A 9,703-nucleotide genomic window follows, 5' to 3' on the forward strand; every position below is an offset into this window, starting at 1 on the left:
TTGAATTGAAGGCCCAACAGCTAGAAAAGATTTGGACCTTAGTAATTTTTATTGAATATAAATTAGATCTGATTCAGAGTTGATGGATAAATTTTAACAGGGTTTTTTTCCTTATTTTTTAATCAGATGCAAATTTAAAAGGAATAAATATTTTAAAATCAAAGAAAAAAGGTGAATTATACACATAAATACTCAAAATAGAGTCACAAAAATGTACATCCACAAAGACGCTGGCAATAACTGGAATTCTATAGCTGCAAACACTATTTAACATAGCGATCCATTTATGGTCAATTTGGTGTAACCATGTGCAGAACAACTGCTGAACAAACATAGAATGGTTTTCTCCTGATTTTCTGTGGCCTTCCATTCCCATCAGATTTTTAGGCAAAGTCAGAGAAAGAATCATGGCCCTAGTTTTTGAAATGAAGTTATTAACAATTGTCAGCTGAGCAGAGTGTATAAAGAAAGACAAAACTAAAACTAGAAAAATGCCTCTGAGAGAAAGGAGAAAGAGAGCTAAATTAGCCATCAAAAACCACAAAACTTATATAATCTGTAAGAACCTTCTGATTTGTTTAGAGGAAGAAATAACTGCCAAAGGCCATCCACTGAAGATCCACTCATTTCTATAGCTGATTTGCTGCAACACGTTCTTCTTAAAACTATTTGAGGAAACAGTTTGTCCTGTTGGGTTGTCATGAGACAATGAAGAAAATGTTAAGAAATAAGGACCTTTGCTCAAAAATTTTCTCCATCAAGAGTTCAAGGGGATTTGCCCTGCTAAAGGCATCAGCCACAATCACTTGCATTTTCAGCCTTTCTCACAATTCCATGCTGTGGGGATCCTCTAACATCAGGGCTCCAAAGACATCTGCACAGACTTGGGTGCTTTGGGGTTTCAAAAGTCTGCTTTAAGTCCACTTGAAGCTCTCAAGTAGAGAACTAGAATTGCCTACATATTGGTAGATTTTCCATTGTCTGTAAGGAATATAACTCAAGGCATTTTCAGTCAGAGATATGGTCTCTGTTTCCAGGGTCACTTGCTCCTTTCTGTCATTTGGGGTGTTTGCATAGGGATTGTTTAGACTTTTGCATCTTCAGACCCAAGACCAATTACCAGCCATGTAATACACGAAGTAAAAAAGTTCTGCTTCACTGGGCTTCTCAGTATTATACATTTGTCTCTGTATGTCATTTGATAGAAAACCCCCTCCTAAAACCTAACTATAAAAGGATTCTTACTGCTAAGGTTGCATTGTATTTCACCTAAAAGCACATACTTAGGGCAACCTTATAAAAGTGTTACCTATCAGGTGAGGAGAACCTCTCTTGCTGCTGTGCATCAGATTAACCAGAAATCAAGGCAAAGGAAGTCTCTAGTCTCTTTTGACTAGTCTCTGATTAGTCTCTTTTTCTTCCTCACCCACAAAGAAAATGTGTATCCTTTCCAGAAACAGGTTTGTAGAACCTTAGAATTCTCTGACCACCTGCAGGAAAGGTTAACCTGGGTTAATATTTCAAGTGACGGTAACTTTTAGTGTTGATGTCTTTAGCACAAAGAATTTTCCTAATATACGAAGGGTTTGACGTTAAAGAGTGATGTTTCCCTTCACAGTAAAGAAGCAGCACTGGCTCTCAGCCAGTGTGTAAAGGGAAGCTGCATATGTTAGGAAATCCTGACTCCCAGAGGCAAAGGACTGAAATGCTTCTGAGACACAGTCTGCCTAAAAATAAGATCACTATTAACAACTCCAGCCATAAACAACCATGACAATTAAGTATTTAGAAATAGGGCTAATGATAAAGAAAATTCCAGCAGAATCAGCACTCTGGGATGCATGATTAAAAAGTTCAAACCTACATTAAATGAGTATTACGTCCCTCTGCATTTTCTAGCATGTTTTTACAGCTCAGTCTGAATTGATTTTTTAAACAAAAAAGCTCCATGAAAGGCAAGATAGGTTTTAAATTCAAACCATGACTGCTACTGCATGGGACTGCTACATTTGCCTTGACAAATTCACTATATTCTACATGGGTCACTAGATGTAATAATTTAAAATCCTTATTAATGCTTTGTGGAATCTATAATTGCCTACAGTAATCTTCAACTTCCTAGAGAAGAGACTCTTCTCTAGGACTGTATTGATATGATCCATGTTTCACCTTTTGTCTTTCTTTAACTGGGATTCAGAACTGTAGGGTCCCTAGGAATCAAAACCTCATTCATTCTGATTCAAATATTTCAACCCTGGTTTTGGTCCAGCAGACCAGAACTGAGATGACAGAGCAGGACAATCTAGCAATTTTTCTGCAAGCTCTGCATGCTCTGTGCAATGCAAGGAGAATAGCAGTATTTTCAGGAATAAATCCAAGATCAAGTTGAGAAAATAGAATACTTTGCAACCAGGACAGAAAAACTCAGTTCATATTTAACAGGTATTATACTGCTGGTAATAGTACACAGATTTTCAGGACAAGAAACAAATATTTAAATTTGTTTCTTGCTGTGAAATTAGGAAATTAATGAACATTAAATGAATGAGGTCTGTCTCAAAATGGTCTGCTGAAACACTGATTGAACACAAACACTGGCCTGACTTATAAGTGATGAACTATTAACAGTAACAAGAATGGCGATCACACGAGCCAAAACACATCCTGCCTATGCCCTGACATCACATGAGAAGTGTGAAGAGGCCAAACCATAAATCTCAGAATATGCCACGGCCTTGTCCATAAACCCAGTATGTCTGAGGTGCTACATCAGTAACAGATGATAAAGAACATCTGTAGTTACCACACCACAAAAGCAGAACAAACAATAACCTACATCAGTACCTGAAATGCTAATCCTTGAGTAGAGATGTGACAGACAAGCAGCAGACTCACAGATTACTTACTTTTGTTTCTTCTTGGAAGTCTGGTGAGTTTAAACCCTACCAGCCCAAGAACTAATGGACTAAAGGTAACAGAAGCCTGGCTTGTCAAGTGCATACAGCAAGCTAGATCCAAAACTCAAGTACTCTGACATCACAGCAGTCAGTTAAAAGCTCAGGGGCTTCATCTTCAAGAAGGTCAGTCATTCAAAACAACTTACCTACTCAAAATACATGTAGAGCCTTCAGGGAAGCCTGGATATTCATTCAGAAGAGGATAAACTAGGGTTCCACAGCTGCTTGCCTCTCAGTACAAGCTTGTGAAACAAACATCTGTGTCCTGGCATCAACAAAGTAGTGTTCTGAGACCTCACGGCTGCCAGGTTCTTCATACAGCCCCAGGCAGCTTTTGAGTTTAAGAGACTTTGTAGAGTCCTGTATCTAGGCATAAACCTTGGAAACAAGAGTATGGACCTGTAGATACTGTAATCTCTCTCTGGACCTCAGCCTGCTGAGTTTTATCCAATGAACCACCTACTGGGATCTCTACATAAAACTAAACAAAGGAAACCACATTCCACTAGCCTTCCAAAACACAAAAGCAGCTCTCCTTAGAATCCTATAGCATATGCTACCAAGTGTGGAGTCCTTAAATTAGTTGTGACTCATTATCAGCCTGTGCCTGAGCTCAGGACATCAGAAAGAAATTCATCACTTGACATCAGAACTCTAGAAGACTGTGTCAATCAAACAAGGCTTGTCTTCACATCACCACATAACACCAGAGGAACCTACACCAGAAGAACACCAGAGAATTTTGTATCCTGACATCAGAGCAGCAAGACAGCAGTGCTGAGCCAGAACCTCCGAAGGCACACAAATATTAAAACAGCAGGATCAGATTTATTTATCTACAAGGCACACACAAGTGTGTGCTTCTACTTCAGCCAGCAAGATGATGTGCCAAACTATGAGCTCATGTGGTGTAGGCTTGGGATCTGTCCCACAGAGCAGTAGCTGAGCACAGCTTCAATCAAAGGGACCACCTGGAGAGGATGGTACATCTCAGCATGGAGAAAGATGACTTTCAGTCATCCCACAAATGCCAAAAAAAAATTAACAAATGTTCCACAAAATCTATCCATCTCTAACCAAGTTTAAAAAAAGGACAGCAGTGGGTTTACTCTTTCTTATGGCATAATGCAGCCATTCACATGTTATAGATGTCCATTTAATGGGATTTACTCTTGCAGAACCCATACAGCACAAAGCAGAACAATGACAGAGGCTCCAATCTAGACATTCACAGGTTCTCGCAGCCTTCACATGGATAAAATATCACACAGAACATTAGTTCAGCTGCATAAACAGAGGACTTCACCCAGAGACACGATAAAAAACTTTAGGCATTTTTGATACCTGCTCTTCCTGTATTGATCCCATCCCATTCCCCCTGACCTATGTATTCATCAGACCCTTCCCATTTATTTATTAATACTGCAACTCAGTAAGTAGACAGGAGGCAGCATTTTCCCTTTTCTCCCATGGGGTTTTTTTCATAACTATGCCAAATGTTAAACTCTAATACCTGGTATTTGTCTTTGAGTGTATTGCCATTCCCAGAAATGGCAGTCATAAAGTATCAAGATGTTAAAACAATGAATAATGAAAAGACTAGCAAAAATCTTGTAAATCAATTCAAATTTTTTTTCTTTTTCTGTGACATACACTTTATAATCTATGAGCAGAAGGCATCACATCTAAACTCTTGCATGTTACAGGATGTTCTTTGCCACCCAGTCACCTCAGCCCTGAAGATAGCAACTCTTGATTCGTTGCAGTCTAGCTTCTAGAAAGGGAGGCGGTTTAGAAAGAAGACACCAAGGAGAAAATGTACTGCTCAGTCACAATCAATAATAGCAAGGCTGGCACAACACAATACAAGGCCAGCCTGCCCTCAGTGCTGACTACCATGGGTTAATGGAAGGTACTGCTGCAGTGACTCTGCACAGCAGCGGCTACGGGACAGCACAGAGATATCCTCTTCCTCCTGCAGCCTCCTAGAGCTTCTGACACTGAATCAAACTATTAGGATTCCTTATACTTTCCATAACTTGTAGTTTATATAAATTAATACAAGTTTCTCCCTTATCGGTTATTTAAGATAAAACTTCCAATACATGTTTACTAGTGTGAAGGCTACAAAATTACTTTGTGTGTTAATACTGGACCAGCCCATTGCAGATTAGCTGTGAAACTGGGAGAAAAGGGACAATTTAGGAGACTTCCTTTCTGGACAGATAATAGGCTCTCTTCTGAATCACTCATTTTAGTTCCCTGGTTTGATCAGACGACTGAGGCCCGAATGACTTTCCTCTGAAATGCGCCACTGGTTTCCTTTCAGAATCTGATTAAGCTAAATCTCTCCCCAAGGCAGCCCATGTGATACAGGAGATAACTATTACTCTCATTTTTAGTGGTGTCCACAAGCAACAAGTCAATTACTGAAGAGCTAGCAGAACTTTATTCCAGGTATGTATCTTCACAAGTTCTGTTTTGCAAGCTTTGAATGCATGTGCTGGTGGCAGAATGGTAGGAGATAAAGACTACCTGAAACTGATACAACAATTTCTCACACAAGATTTCTGTCTGTAAGGAAAGCCCACATCAAACTTGCCACCACCTTTAAAATGCTCTACCTTCAGAGATGTACTACTAACTTTTGGATTTAGTCTTACTGTGAAAATAAATAAATCCTGGCATTTGTAAAGTATCCTGAACTTTAAACATTATGCATATAAATACCAAAGAGGAACTATAAAAATAAAAATTCTTAACACCTTTGAAATACAGAAAAAATAATATAGCACCAAAGCAGTTCCAAGGTAAACATGGTACGTTTTAGAGCAAATGAAAAACTAGTCAATATAAAAAAATGTGGATTAAGGACTTTTGTGTTGACAGAGACACAGAAAGTGAAGTGGTTTTGAATGGTTAGGTGTTGCCAACAGAAGAACAATTACTCTCTCATTTCACAGGGAAATGAGATCCCAGTGAAGAAGCTGTGGGTATTTAGTTTCCTAACAGACCTGTAGATGAAAAGTGAAGAGTCCATTGAAGAACAAGCTTCCACATGCTAACTTTAATTTTCATGATTTTCAGAATCTCATGTGCCACATGACAATGCAAATTATCTGAGACTTTTGAATTTTACTGGGGCCAGAAGACTTTGTTTATGAAAACATAGCATAAAGGTCCATTGAAAGAAACAAGTCTTCCAACCTTAAGTGAAAAGATAGATTCTACACAGAAAGTTCTGCATGCCGTTCCTCATCTCATACACAGAAGGAAGGTCTTTGCCTCACTTAAGTCAAAATGAGACCTATGCACTGCCTTAGAAATATGTGGTATTCAGGGAGGATTTATTTTATTAATCCACAGTAATGGATTTATTTTATTAATCCGCTAGAAGACATGGTAGTTAAACATATATTTAATAGTCAATTATACATTTAATTGATGTATTTTATATATGTAATAATTTCATATATTTACTACCATCAAGTGTAATGCAGGAAAAAGGAATCAAACACAAGTCTACTGTTCAGGTAATTTCTTAACAACAAGCTGCCATCAGCAACATTGGCAACCAAGGAACTCAGGAGTGGCAGCACCTGTTCATCCCTGCTTTATACTGGTCATCTAACAAGCTTAAGAAACACATGAATAATCAATAGGAAGAAGCAGGTGCTTGTTAAACTCTGTGTTATTCTACAAGAATGCATACTATCTTAAAAAACACTGCCAACCTGCAGCCTTGAAGATTTTAGACTAAAGTAAATTTAGTTAATTAATGGTATCATTAAGGATGGGTCAGCAATTTGGAAAAGAATACACTGGAGCAACATCAGCAGGGACAAGAAAAGTTGCTCTGAAAACTGGAGAACATATGCTAGACATAAACTAGCAGCTTCACTTACCAGAAAACTGAGAATCTGGGCAATGCTACTAAAATAAAAGCATTTGTAGCAGAGAGAAAACAGCAGAAGTAGCAACAGGGAGAGAATTCACATCTACACATCAGGGTGTGAGCTGCTACCAGTCTGATCAGTTTTCTATTTTCCCCAAGTACACAAAACCTTCAGGATCATAAACCCAAAGCTTTAGGAGAAAAGAAAAAGGAACCAAGCAAAAAGAAATGCAGGAAAACCATTCCTGATTAGTTATGTAATAATCCACCACCCAATTACAAGCAGAAAGTGAAGCAGTTTCATTTACCTGCCCGTTCTCCCACTGACCAAAAGAAAACCTAAGGCAAAGAACTTCAGCTATATGGAAAAAGGTCTCTCATAAATCTGATGCATTTTATCAGAGTACAGAAACAGATCAGAGTCCCAACAAGACTAAGTAGTTAATGCTGGAACACTTCCATGGTGAGAGAAGGTAGTGAGCTTGTATGAATCAGACACACTCTGCATGGAAAATGCCTCTTTCCAGCACACTGTTAGTCTCTGTTAGCCTTGGCAGAGAGGTGAGAGGATGAATCAAGTCACATGATTTCATTTTCCAGGAAATGTCCGAGATTTAGATTAGAATAACAACACTACATTACACCCACATTCGTAAACTATTGAGAAAATCCAAACTTAACAATGGTTTCTGATGTTGGCCTCAGGGGAAAGGTTTCACTTCTTTTCTGGAAACGAAACAAACCCAAAAAACTAATTTTATTGTCACTGTTTGCCATTCATAGAGACCGGAGATGTATCTAAACCAAACCTTTAAAAAAGAATACCCCAAACAGAGACCAACACTACTTCTTACAGTGAAGAGTTAAATTGTGGCCCAGACATTTCCAGGACAAATTCACACTAGAACCAGAAAAAAGATTTATCATGTTACATTACTGACACCTTCAGACAGAAACCCACAACTGCACAGATGCTTTGCAAGACAATGTCTGAATCACAAGGAAGGTGACACTAGCTTATCTGTAACAAGAAGACATCATTACTTAGTCTTAGCTTAACAACAACCCAGTTTCCTCACACTAAAGCTGTCTTAATTTTCCTCTCAGGGGTTTACCTCATAAGTAAGCCAGACCAAACAAATAAAAAAGGAGTGAATATTACATTTACAAAAGTATTTACAATCAATCACGAATAACCCAAAAAATTACTTACTGTTCAAGGAATACTTTAAATTTGAAGAGGTATCGCTGTTTTTTACATGTAAAAAAATAATGCTGAATACCTCATTTAAATTAATGCCCCCAAAATTTATAAGAATCCCTTCTATTTGATGATGGAGTCAAAACACAATCTTCCACTTCAGTCAGTCTTCTATTCTGGACTTCCATGTTCCGTTTCCATTTTCTTTTTCTGTGGTTAGTAATGAGTCTCAGATAGGTCTACAGAGCATCATGGGCCCAATACAGGTAAATCAGGCCAAGAGAATGAGAAGAAAATTAATAAATCCTTAAGAATGTAAAGAATTCTTCAGTCTAAGTGGATTTTTTCTGAGGTAAGTTTTTTTTGCCTCTCTGACTGCCACAGGAATCACCGCAAGAAATTTGCACAGTGAATGGGTAGAAAGTCCCTTGGGTGACATTTTCTCACTTAATCTCACTTCACTACAGCGATGTCACTGCTAAAAAATCCCCACAAAATTTAGAGCATGAACAGATCAATGGACAATATTTTTTTTCTGGTTCAGTGTTGGGAAGGATGAAAGTTTGACAAGAAAGTCTCACAGATATGTATGCCTAGCAGAAAGGTTTTTAAATGTAGAGTCTGGTGAAGGAATAGAGATGGAAGCAAGTTTTGATATAGAAGAAAAGAATTGCTGAGCCAGTCTTACTGGATAACCAAGGAGGCAAAGGGTATGTTAGTTAGAAGGGGTTTTTATGACTTAGAGCAAAGGATAAACCCACCCCAAACAAGAAGATGTCTTTACCAAGCAGAAAGATAACACAGCCTGCCAATGTGGCAAGTAGAAAAAATGTCTCAGAATTTTCCACTGCAAGAAAACTGAATAACAACTTCTAGCTTAAACTGTAATGTACTGACTTTTAGTGATTGGAGAATAGTAACATGAATATGGTAATGATAGCAGTTATGATAGTCTAGAGATAATCGTTAAGGTATAGATTGGTTCTACTGTATTAAGATGCTCAGCAAAGAAAAGTATATAATGCAATGTAACCAAAACCAAAGGGTCTCCAGGCCTGCCTGCAGCTGGAGCTGACAGCTGTAGGCACAGGCTCTTTTGCCTATGACCCTGGACTGCTGCAACATCTTGGATGGAATAAACTGCATTTTGGAGAGCTGCCTGGAGTCCTGCATCTCTCATTTAGGCTCTTACAGTCCACTAATGATTTTTCTTTGTATGTTTCCTTGTAAATATACCCTGACACTTGTAATGGTATGAATGTCATATTTAAAACCTTAAGTTCATTAATATTAAATCTGTACAAAAGTAAGCAGCTGTGTCCTAAAAAATCAGTTTGAAGTTTCTATCTTATTAACTGAAAAACACAATTATTGATGTTCTGGATAAAACAGAACATCAATAACATGATAGCTGTGCCTGGTCGAGCCCATATTGCCAGAATTTTAATCAGCAAATTTACTGAAATCAACAGGATGTCAGATATAGAGGAAAACAGAAAGTGACTTAAACTGTGTTTCCTTGTGAAAGTACGCAAGCAGTTGCAAGTACTTCTAGATAGTACCTATTTCTTGTTATTCCTAGATTTATTTTTAAAATTATTCTGACTAACACTGTCATAAAGACTATGATTATCAGGTCTGTATTTCAGG

The sequence above is a fragment of the Fringilla coelebs genome (genome assembly GCF_963513975.1).
Source record: "Fringilla coelebs genome assembly, chromosome: Z".
Lineage (NCBI taxonomy): Eukaryota > Metazoa > Chordata > Aves > Passeriformes > Fringillidae > Fringilla > Fringilla coelebs.